The sequence below is a fragment of the Solanum pennellii genome, chromosome 5, assembly GCF_001406875.1.
Source record: "Solanum pennellii chromosome 5, SPENNV200".
Lineage (NCBI taxonomy): Eukaryota > Viridiplantae > Streptophyta > Magnoliopsida > Solanales > Solanaceae > Solanum > Solanum pennellii.
This window is the reverse complement of record NC_028641.1, coordinates 44,578,672-44,590,926: the sequence shown is the minus strand read 5'-3', so window position 1 is coordinate 44,590,926 and position 12,255 is coordinate 44,578,672. Positions and strand designations below refer to the sequence as shown.

General features: G+C 36.5%; 1 long non-coding RNA gene across 1 annotated transcript; it reads left to right on the top strand.

Moving 5' to 3' along the window:
* The first annotated feature begins 433 nt into the window (after nucleotides 1-433).
* Nucleotides 434-4,956, top strand: LOC107018742. Its single transcript, XR_001456661.2, has 2 exons — nucleotides 434-805; nucleotides 4,707-4,956. It is a non-coding gene; the product is annotated as an uncharacterized LOC107018742 (long non-coding RNA).
* The last annotated feature ends 7,299 nt before the right edge of the window (nucleotides 4,957-12,255 follow it).

Below are 12,255 nucleotides of genomic sequence, written 5' to 3'. Positions count from 1 at the left end.
CGACCCTAAACACACTTAATATATGTTTAACACCTTTATACCAAATTTCATTAAATTCCGACTTCTAAAACCCCATGAAACATGCCAAGGCATACCGACACCTATTTCACTTGTCTCCAGACATCATGGACGTTCCTTGACGTTTTGACTCTAAAACTTTCTAAATGGTTTATATACATTATTGTAGGCCTTAAAACAGTGTTACTAACCTTTTCAACATGTGAGACTCTAGATTAGGTTATGGACTTTCGAAGTGTTTAATAATTAGCAATGCATATGTATATATATGACTACGCATATAAAGTGTGATATTTTTATAATTATTATAACAACATTTACAAGTATGGCCTTATAATTTTCCAAAAAATTTCACCAAAATAATGTATTCCCCCCCCCCCCCACCCCCAAATATATTTAAGACTCCTTCCAATTTATAATTGGCAAAAAATAATTCTCCGTTGTAATACATCCTCTCCTTTCTAATTACCACCACAAAAATTCTCCGTTGTAACTTTATCAATGTTTGCTTGTAACTTCCTCAATCGAGGAATTCCATATCTGCCACTATAATAACCACACCAATTCAAGACAACACTTATTGTTTGTAGAAGAACATGTGTAGAAATTGTTGGTTTTTTTTCCTGGAAATGGAGAGAAAATAAGGTTTCTCCTGGATTCTATAGGAAGAGGTGGTGCGTAGGTTAGTTGGGGAGGTCAAGAGTCAAGGGTTCGGTGGTCCATAACGATTTTGCTTTAGAGGATGAAGAACAGTAATATTCATCTCATTTCAGAAACTTTATCTCAGGTAGGGTTTCAGTCGTTTTTATAAGTTTTAGCAATATCTGAAATTTCTGCACTGTTAGACCCTTCAATGATAGTGTATTTGTTTGTGAGAGTAATTATTCTCTATGTTCTTTACTTGGAGAATTTGAACATTCAGTTAAATTTCTACCAAAAGTTTAACATATTTTTCAGATTTATATGTGAATTGTTCAATAATCTCTATTTTTGTTTGTTTTCAACTTTGCAAAATGGGTCTTTAATTAAGAACTGATAGAGTAAACTATAGTTCTACTCATTTCCATATCTTGTGATTGAGTTTGTATTTTCGATACTTATGACCATTATATGAACTACAAACAATATTATTTCTACTGTCGAAGCATGTGGTTAATAAGAAAGGCAAGAAACAGGGGAATATAGAGTAATAGACAACAAGTTTATTTTATTATTCAGTTCCTTTCAAGGGCTTGAATGTAAACAAAAAAAATTATTAAAGCTACTATAATATTAAATTTCTGATTATGATCCATTGTAAACTATATGTCAATTTGAAACACAGGAGTTTAGACCTGAGTGTATGTATATGTCTTTTTGATGAAGTTGACCTGTGCTATGTGTATAAATACATGAATATGTGCTAAAAAAATTGTTCTAAGTTTGACTGCTTGTATCCCTCTATTCACACAAAATCTTAGTAAGAATCTGTAAATCAACGATTAGTCTTGCAGCTTTTAATGCCAGTTTCTTTCATATTTACTATAATTTTATTATGTTGATGTTATTGAATAAATTTCGTTTGCATTGGATTCTGAAAGTGATTGTAAAACGTTTTAAACTAAGCCCAGCAAAGAGTCCATTGACTTCAAGGAACATAAGTGAGTTGATCACATTCTTGCTTCTCTATTACGGAAGGTGAATGGAATTCCTTAATATTGGAACTTGAATGGCCTGCATTGAGCTTTGTTACAAACATAAATACATTAATCTTTTCCAATACGTTTTACAGTATGAGGTTGTCAATTATAAGCTAAGAATCTTCATTTGAGTTCTGAAGTAATCATCCCAGAAAATTCTGAAATCTGATTTGCACTGTTAGTCTTCATTAATGGAGAAATTTTTTTCACAATTCAAATGATCTTGCTTATAAACTAAGAACACTTATTTCTACTTTTGCAACTGCAATTAGTTCTAGAGCAGTATTCTTTGAAACCTCCTTAAGTTTTTGTGCTTGTACATGTAAAGGCTAATCTTTTATACGTTGTTTTTATTATAATTAGCAAATGTATCCATATGTATGTGTCGTTTTCTCTAATTATAGGAGTTAGAACTGAAGTTCCAAATGAGGCATGCTACGAATTTTCTTTGTGATGAAGTGTGTGTACGTTTTAGCTAAATTTTGTTACACAATATTTGCATTTGTTCTTTTGGAGATGGAAACATTTTAATAGGAGACCAGGAAATTAGAATTTGCAGAGCTGCTGAAAAATATATTTTTTTTCATGTCTTCGATTGTTATGGCAGTATTGTTCCTATTGGTGGCATTTGAATGTCTTGTACATATAATTCTCGTTATGACGGTTTCATGAGATGCTTGACTCGTAACTACTGTTTTCCTATATTTGAAGTTCATAGAAGTGCTTGTTGTATTCAAAGGTAAAGTATCAATTATTTATTATGATGTAAGTGGCTTTGTTGTTGTAGAGGTGCTTGATATAGAAATACAAGGTCTCCCTTTATGATGTGGTTGTCTTCAGGTGGCTCTTATCAAGCTTCTCTTATCTTTTTTTCCCTGTTGACTCTCCTAATTAGACTACATCTTGTTGAAAGATTTTTTTTGATCCACTAACCTAATGAGAGTATGGCTTGAGTGACTTGTCTGAATGTTATCATGGTTGGTTACTTATGTTTTTATTGGTAGACCTTTAAAGTGTACAAATACCGTAGAACTGTTTGCCATAAATATAGGTATTGATGAGTTAAAGGTGATAATATGTTGAGTCTTCCAATAGTGAGAATTTTTTTGTAGTCCACACCGAGTATCTTAGATTATGAAGATACAAAATGACAGAAGGTGCAGGTGCATAAAGGCAACATGTTTTTTAGAGTCCTAGCAATCTAATCTCTCACGCTTTCCTCAGAGGTTAATTCAAAATAAACTCACCTAGAAAATTCATTTAAATGCCATGTCAAGTGAAAGTCAGAGAGGATATACAATGTGAACCTTAGGAAAAACATATAATTTCTCCAGTGATATAATAGTTTGTGAACAGAAGACTTACTGAAGCAAAAATTGATGACCCAAATGGTTGATCTGCCAGAACATAGATTTGAGTATCATAATATATAAGCATCTATCAGCATAAGTAAAAGAAGTAGGTGTAAGATGATTAACCTACAGATATATCAGCTTTTGGTTTAGTCATATGATCTATTTTTCAAGCCTGAAATCATTAAAGAGATTGAGTTTCAAGTCTGAGTTCTCGGTGCTTGTTGTTCACCTAATGGTATTCAGGTATAATATATGTTCTTGTTCATACATGCACTTTTTTTGGCTTAGCTAAATTGAGATAGGAGTAAGGTTTGCTTACACTCTCTTATATTGGGTATGTTGTTGTTGTTGTTATATTAACTAGTGGTTAAGGTTTAATTTAACAAAATTCTAAAAGGAGAATGTGATGTGGCATAAATGTTTTGTTCTATAGGATCATAACAAATACTTGAGATATTTATGCCTTTCAATACAATCAAAGTGGATGTTTGTGTCTTTAAATCTATGCATAGGATGGTGAGGAAGGCTACTCTTTTGTCTCTTATCTAGTCTTTAGTCTCTAAATAGGAAAATTCCAATTTGGTTTTATGTTGAATTGGGTTGTGCATATGCAAGTCAACCTAAAATGTAAATCATATATAGGTAAAATCTCAAAACTTCCCAGAATTTGCCTTGTCTGAATTTGCGCAACTTGAGCTTGTTATTATATGGAAACTTTGTCCTATGTGATACTATCTTTCCTTAATGAACAACTTCCCCAGATCATGTTTAGGAAGAGAGGAAAACTATGTGTAGGAAGAGAGGAAAAAGTTTAAGTGTTTGTTGTTATACAAGTAAAGTACTCCCTTCGTCCCATTTTATGTGGCACCATTTCCTTTTTGGTCAGTCCCAAAAATAATATTACATTTCCTTATATGGTACTGTATTTAAATGTATAATTTCTCTTTTACTCTTATTGGTCCCACTTAATTTTCTAATACATTTATGAGGAGAAAAAAATAAGTCTTATTTTGCAGGGCAATTTGGTAAACATTTCAAAGTCTTCATTATTTCTTAAACACCGTGCCGGGTCAAATGTTGCCACATAAAATGGGACGGAGTATGATTTAAGCTTAGCGGAAAAGAAAAAAAATCAATAAATAAGCTAGGTTCAGGGGTTACAAATAAAGTGAACAACTATTGAAATTCATTTTAAAGATTGCTATGTTGAGTCTGATATTCGGTCTTTCAACAAAAAGTGAGTGCAAGATGTGTAAATATCGTAAAAATCCCTGTCAGTTTCAAGTACAATGTTTCTTTACATTGAAATGGATCTCCTGACTAACATTAGGTAAAATCAGCTACTCATAAAACTAGAAAGTTAACAGAAAAAGGGTTATCTAGGATTTAAAGAAAATGAGAAGGTTCATCTAAGGTTTCCTAATAAGAGAGTATATATTTGGTAGACAATTCCTGAAGAACAAATAAATCAATGTTTTTGTAGTCATTACGCTAGTACCTTGGGGATTTTTTCGTTCTGCCTATTGGTTATCATCATTTACTTTGAGATGAGTTAATTTTTACGAGATAGAAGCATTCTTTACCAAACTTTTTATGAGTTAAAATTGATTGATTTCTATCTAATTATTAAATTAGTTTCTTTTTTTGTGTTTAGGAGAATACGGGTGAATGGTGATGTAATTGACAATGGTGGAAGAATGTAAATTTGATCAATAGATGCGCATGCCAAAGAATTTAGATAATTAGGATGTTTATCTTTAATGATACAATATGAATACTTTCACTTCAATTTGTAAAGTTGATTGTTAGCGTCTTTTTGACTCATATGTTTTATTAGTATGCTTGGTACCTGTCTAAGTGAAGTCCATTGCAGGTATATACAAATTTGATCATTTTTAAATATTTATTAGCTAATTTAGATTTTCTTATCATCAAAATATGTTACAGTTTATTGAGCTTGGAATAACGATGAAATGATATGTAAAAATGTGATATTTTACCCAGAAAATTAGAATATAATAAGCAAAGGTTACCTTTCACAAATTTGGAAGCCAAGTTTTTAAAATGTGGCTTAATTGAAAAGCCACACTTTATATGTGTAGCTTTATGATGGGAAACTGTTGCTTAATGGTGTGTGAAAAGTGTAGTATGCGTTATGTAATAGGCCACATTTTTTAAGCGTGACAATTATAGTGACGCTAGAAAAGTGTTGCCTTAGATCAAAGGTTACGCCTCTTTTGACCACCCCATCAAAGTGTTGCCCAAAGTCATTGTGTGTGGCCTTTGACCAAAGACCACACTTTTTGACAGTTTAGGCCACACTTTTTGTGGGGTGAATTAATGCATAAAATGTTTTAGTGAGGAAACAAAATAAGGAAATAAAACTTCTGGACGCGACTTAGAACTACGAGGGTGACTGGTGGACTATAGCTCGACGTACGGCCCACAAATCCCTTCTGTAGCCCAATACATTAAAATTATTATACATGAGCTGGAACCTTCACCTCCCAGATACGAATGGTCAAAGTGTTGACCTACGATTCGTGGGTCCCTTTCGTGGCTCCACAGTTAGAACTTTTTTATCACGTACTGGAACTCCAAACTCTCTAATCCATCGATGAATGTGTCGGATGGCCCATGGGTTGACATGTGCTACGTCACTTGCCTCCTTAGTTCAAGACTTAGTCTGAATTACCTGATGATCATTCTATGCCTACCTACAATAGACTTGGAGTGGACCTATGGTTCGTAGGTCACCTTTGTGGGTGGCTCCTTCTGCTGAATTCTAGTTGTTCTTCTCTCTCGACCTCGTCCAATCCTATTTCCTGTAAATATAACACAATACATATAATTGTTAATACAAAATGTCCCTAGAAACACATAACTCTTAAATGAAATGTCACATCCCGAAACCAGAGTAACAACTCTAAAAATGGCTATGCTAAATAATTCTTAATGTGTCTAGAATGCCTACGATTAGACCGAGTTCACACGGATTGATGCGCGTAGGACCAGACCTCTGAACCCTTGTGGCAGCCAAGCCAACTAACACGTGGATTTAGTTGAGCTAGGAAAGTTTGGGTCCAGCCATGTAGGGCTCCTGAATATGATGATTTACCCGGATGAGTCTTTATCGGACTTAAAAAGGGGAAATCCTAAGTTTGGAGGGTCTAGGGGTAAAATGGTCTTTTTCCAGGCTAAGGGTAGTATCATAATTACCCTAAATATGTAATTAATTATTTGATAAATAAGGTGGAGGGGCAATTTGGGGAGAGAGCCGAAAATTTGCCTTTGAAGTAAAGACTTGCTCCACCCGGGTTCGAACCTAGGTGAAAGCAATGATTTAAATTGTTTTTATTTAAATTGGTAACTAATTTAATTAATTAATATTTATTGGCTGATTTAAAATAAAGGGAAATTAGATTTTTATTATTTAACTAAACCTTACTTGACTAAATCCTAAACTAAACTCCTAAACCTAAGAAAACTCTCCTAACTCACGTCTATCTCTCAACACACGATCATTGTCTCTTCTCTTTCACGTTCTCTCTGCCTAAACAATTACAAGAAGAGAAAATTGACCAAAGTTCTTCACACTTGAAGAACTCACGCGAAAATATAAGAAAACAAATGCTAATCAACATGTTAGGCAAAGAGAGGGTTTGTCCGTCGAATTGGTGTTGAAGTTGAGGGGATTTGGACGTGATCTTTGGAGAAAGTTTTGGGCAGCAAGTCAAGGTTTGAACATCAAAAATGTATGGGTTCTCTTCTCTCTTGGTCCCTTTCCCAAGAGATCCCTAAGGTTTTGACGAATCTATTCCAAGAACTAGGGTTGTTCCTCGTTACATGTCCTTCTCACTAGCTCCCATCGAATCATAGGTTGGGTATGTTTGCTGGTAGAAATTAGGGATGTAATGTGTTTTCGTGATGATTATGTTAATGTGTGTATGTTTAGAATTATGTTAATATTAAGCATGTTGTCCGAAATTAAGTGAAAAATGGTGTGTGTGCAATGTGTAGCCGTGATATACACTCTTGGATTCAAGTTAAAAAATTGACATGTTTATGGTTGTATTTCATGTGCAGAAACTTGCTTAAATCATGATGTTCATAAGTGATATAAAAATGCTGATTTGAGTGCAAACTAATAGTCAAATGAATCCATGAAAATGCAACTAAAGAACTCACTAAAAACTACTTAAAATGTCAAAACATTTAATGTGAAAGAGGTGACAAACTATGCTGTAAAAATTTCCCGCATCTTGTTTATGAGTTTCGGCCAACCTTACGGGATTATCATGCTATGTAAAAATGAATTAAAATATGTGAGTCCACTGAGAATCGATCCCGTGACCTCACCATGTTAAAAGTCATTGAAATAATGTGAAAAAAAAGAGAATGTGGCATGTGAGATTCGAACCCATGTGCCTTGATCCGAAAATGAAATAAAAAAAAAAAGAAATGAGAGGAGTGGGATTCGAACCCACCACCTCTCAATCATATTTAAGGAGTAATAAAAAGAAAAATAAAAGGTTGAGGCGTGTGGGAATCGAACCCACGACCTCTAGGCAGAACCAAGGAAAAATAAAGAGAAAAAAATTAAAGTGGGGCTGTGGGGGTTCGAACCCACACCCCCTCGGACAAAAGGAGAGAAATTAAAGAGAAGGAAATAAAAAGAAAATTAGGTTGTGGTGGTTCGATCCCACATCCTCTCAGTCCCAATGAGCGAAAAATGAAGAAAGAAATTAAGGAAAAGTAAAATGAAGGCGTTCGGGCTCGACCTTGGGTCCCCATGCCGTGTGGATCAAACCAAAATAAATAAAAATGTAAGTGTTGTCCAAGGGATTCGAAATCGGGTTCCTTTGCCTTAATTCCGTATGGATACATAAGTCATACGTGAATTAAATGTTCAAAAATAATGCTGCCTACTTAGATCGAAACCGAGATCTTGGCATATATACAAGATGCATAATTCTTGTACCACATGATCTTAGGAATATATGAATCACTTAAACGAACTATGTATGAAGTCTCATGGCTTGTATGTATAGACCCATAAGTTTAGCATACGTTTAAAAGTAAGTGAACCTACGATGTATGTACTGAAATGATGAAATGAACAATGAAATGATGAAACCATAGAAGGGTTAAGTAAGAGTGTGAAACACACTAAATGGCCAAGTGCATTGACATATGATGAAATGAACAACGAAATGATAAAATTCTAGAAGGGTTAAGTAAGAGTGTGAGACACAGTAAATGGCCAAGTGCATTGGCATATGATGAAATGAACATTCACGTAATAAGGTGTGGGTAATTATGAAGAGCAAATGTGCTAAAGGTAATGAATGTTGTGATAATATGATAAGAGGCTAATGTAAACGATGAGAGCAATCTCAAATGAGCCTAAGTTAATGTTACCAAAACGTACTCACCTATGAGAGTGTAAAGTTAATAAAGAGACCAGTCTCTAAGAACACTTTAATGAAAGTATTGAGAATATTACAGTTAATAATAATGATGAGATGAGAAATAATCTATTGAGCTATGATGTACTCATACTAGAACCCATCTTCCGTGACGTATGAGTTGAATGTAGTGGAACTTTATACCGAGCACCGATAGACTAGCTATGAGCGGTGATGCCTTCTTTTTTGAAGGGCAGAGGTTCACATAACTCTCATGAGATGAGACTGTCCGTCATTGCCGGGTATGGGTCTCCTGATATCTCCTAGTCTTCGAACCTATACTGCCAATACAGAGATCTGGCGGGGTTCAATTCCCATGTACGCTAGCATGTTTTGGGTCACTTTGGCCGGTGATTCCACCTCTTTTCGGTGTGAGGGAGACACTGGATTTCATAATGCTCACATGATCTATGTCGGTTAAAGTTAAAGTTCCCAATGAATAAATGAGTCCAGCCTCAAATGATGCACATAATGAAATGAATGATACCAAAACTGTTAGGATAGGATAATATCAGAGCAGTAGGTTAAATTATGAGGATAATAAGTTCACATCAACCACATTGAGTAGTTTCTAAGTCATGGTAGTGAAGGGCACCACTATCCTGAATTAGAGAAACATGATGCGTAGGAAAATTCCCTTCTTCTGATCTTATCGTGCCTTCTAATAAAGTCTGATTTCTTGGTGTTAAGGGCGTATCTAACATCAACTCTTGAGATCCATAAAGATGAATACGAGGAGAAACGCAGGCGAAGGGATTGGAGGAGCAGCTGCTGGGGTAAATCAAGTTCCTCCCCAGCCAGCTCCTGGAATGGAGATGCATGTTAACCCAACTGGGTTGACAGAGGGATAAGTGAGGACAACCTTGGTACAGATGGCCCAAGCCATCACTTTACAAGATCAGGCTATGACAGCCCAGGCGGAGTAACGAGGTGTTTCCAGGGAGAACACACCTTCCAGCACCATGGCTAGCAGGTAAAGGGACTTCACGAGGGTGAATCCTCCCGTTTACACTGGATATAAGATTGCTGAGAATCTCGAGGAGGAATGTAGGTCATCTATGCTTCATGATAGCATGGACCATTCCAGGCTTATGGTCCATGTCCAACAAGGGGAGGAAAGCAGGAAGAGGAAGCATACTAGAGCAGGGAACAAGTGAAGGCAAGCTGAGAAGATTTTTTCAAGGAAGAGTAGTACTGAAATGAGGGATAAGCCCAGGTTTAAGAAAGGACTCTTCATCCAAGGGAGTTAAGTTCATCCAAGGGTATATTCGTTCCTTCGTAACTCCTTTGCTTGCTTTCACTTTTGAGATATTGTCTGAAGTTCTGCATGATCCTATAGTGGTTAGTACACATTTAGGAGAAAATGTAAGAACTGATAGAGTATACAAGGATTGCCCAATAGTTGTATGTGGTAAGACAATATGTGCACATTTGGTTGAGTTACCCATCCATGTTTTTGATGTTATTCTTGGTATGGACTGGCTTCATAGTTGTTATGCTTGTATGGATTGTCGTAGTAGGGTTGTAGGATTTCATTTCCCTAATGAAGAAAGCTAGTCTGGAAGGGGTACAACTGGAGTCATCCTAATCGCTTGATTTTGAACCTTAAGGCCAATAAAATGCTGTCCAAGGGGTTATTGTGTCATCTTGTGAGTGTTAATGATTAAGATCATGACATTTCTGCCATAGACTCAGTGCCTGTAGTGAATGAGTTCCAACATGTATTTCCTGATGATTTGCCTGGAGTTCCTCCCTTCGAGAGATTGACCTTTGTATCAACTTAGAACTCGATACTGTTTCAATTTCAATCCCTCTTTATAGAATGTCTTAAGCTGAACTCAAAGTGTTGAAGCTACATTTAAAAGATCTCACTGATAAGGGTTTCATTCAGCCGAGTATATCCCCTTAGGGCTCTCCAGTGTTATTTATGAAAAAGAAAGATGGAACCCTTAGAATGTGTATCGATTATCGACTGCTCAACAAAGTCACTATCAAGAATAAGTATCCACTTCCCAGAATAGATGACTTGTTTGACAACTCCATGGGTCTAGTTTCTTCTTAAAGGTTGATCTTCGTTCAGGGTAACATTAGCTCAGGGTTAGGGATGGAGATATCCCAAAGATAGCCTTTCGTACCCATTATGGTCATTATTAGTTCCTAGTTATGTCATTTGATCTCACGAATGCACCTGCTGCATTTATGGATCTCATGAACAGGGTCTTCCGTGAATACCTTGACTCCTTCGTCATAGTATTCATTGATGACATTCTCATCTACTCTAAGACCAAGGAAGAGCATGAACGACATTTGAGACTAACCTTGCAGGTACTTAGAAAACACTTGTTGTATGCCAAATTCAGCAAGTGTGAATTCTGGCTAAGATTAGTGACCTTCTTGGGTCATGTTGTGTCCGACAAAGGTGTAGAGGTAGATCCCAGGAATACTAAAGTTGTTAAGAACAAGCCAAAACCTCCTACTCCCACAGATATTCGTAGCTTCTTGGGATTGGCTGGTTATTATCGCAAGTTCGTGGAGGGTTTTTCTTCCATTGCTGCCTCACTGACATCTTTGACTAAGAAGAAGTCCAAGTTTGAATGGACGAAGGCTTGTAAGAAGAGTTTCTACGAGCTCAAGGATAGACTCACTTCAGCCCCATTCTTACTTTGCCTAAGTTTGATGAGAATTACACTGTGTATTGTGATGCATCTAGGGTTAGTTTGGGTTGTGTTCTTATGCAGTCCATGAAAAGAATTATTCCACTCATGACCTGGAGTTGGCAGTTGTGGTGTTTGCACTGAAGCCGTGGAGGCACTACTTGTATGGGGTTCATGTGGATGTGTTCACAGGCCACAAGAGTCTCCAGTACGTGTTCACAAAGAGGGAGTTGAATCTATGTGAGCGGAGATGGTTGCAGCTATTGAAGGACTATGACATGAATGTCCACTACCATCTAGGTAAGGCTAATATTGTAGTTGATGCTTTAAGTAGGATGATCATGGGAAGTACAACTCACGTTGAGGATGAGAAGAAGGAGTTGGTGAATGATATACATAGACTGGATAGACTGGGTGTGTGGTTAGTTGACTCTACTAGTAGGGGTGTTTCAGTTCATCCTAATTGTGAATCATCCTTAGTAGTTGAACTCAAAGAGGGTCAGCATCTTGATCCTGTGTTGATGGAGCTGAAGGACTCAGCGTTGGTTAAGATGAATGAGTCTTTTGCTTTGGGAGATGATGTCATACTTAGGTACTAGGACAGGCTATGTGTACCAGATGTGGATGATTTGAGGACAAGGATCATTGCAGAGGCCCATGGTTCCAAATATTCCATACATCTAGGTTCCACTAAGATGTATCATGATCATAAGCAAATCTATTGGTGGGATGGCATGAAGAAGGACATTGCAGAATACGTGGCTAAATGTCCTAATAGTCGACAGGTTAAGGCAGAACATCTTAAGCCTGGCGGTGTTAGTCAGATGATCAAGGTTTTGATGTTGACGTTGGACTTCCGAAGACTAAGAGACAACATGAATCCATATGGGTTATTGTGGACAGGACGACTAAGTCTGCCCACTTTATCCCTGTGAAGTCTAATTACAGTGCCGAGTATTATGCGAGACTCTACATTGATGAGATTGTGAGAGGGCACGGGATTCCTTTGTCTATCATTTCAGATAGAGGAGCTCAATTCACTTCACATTTCTTGAGATCCTTCCAGAAGATCTTAGGCACA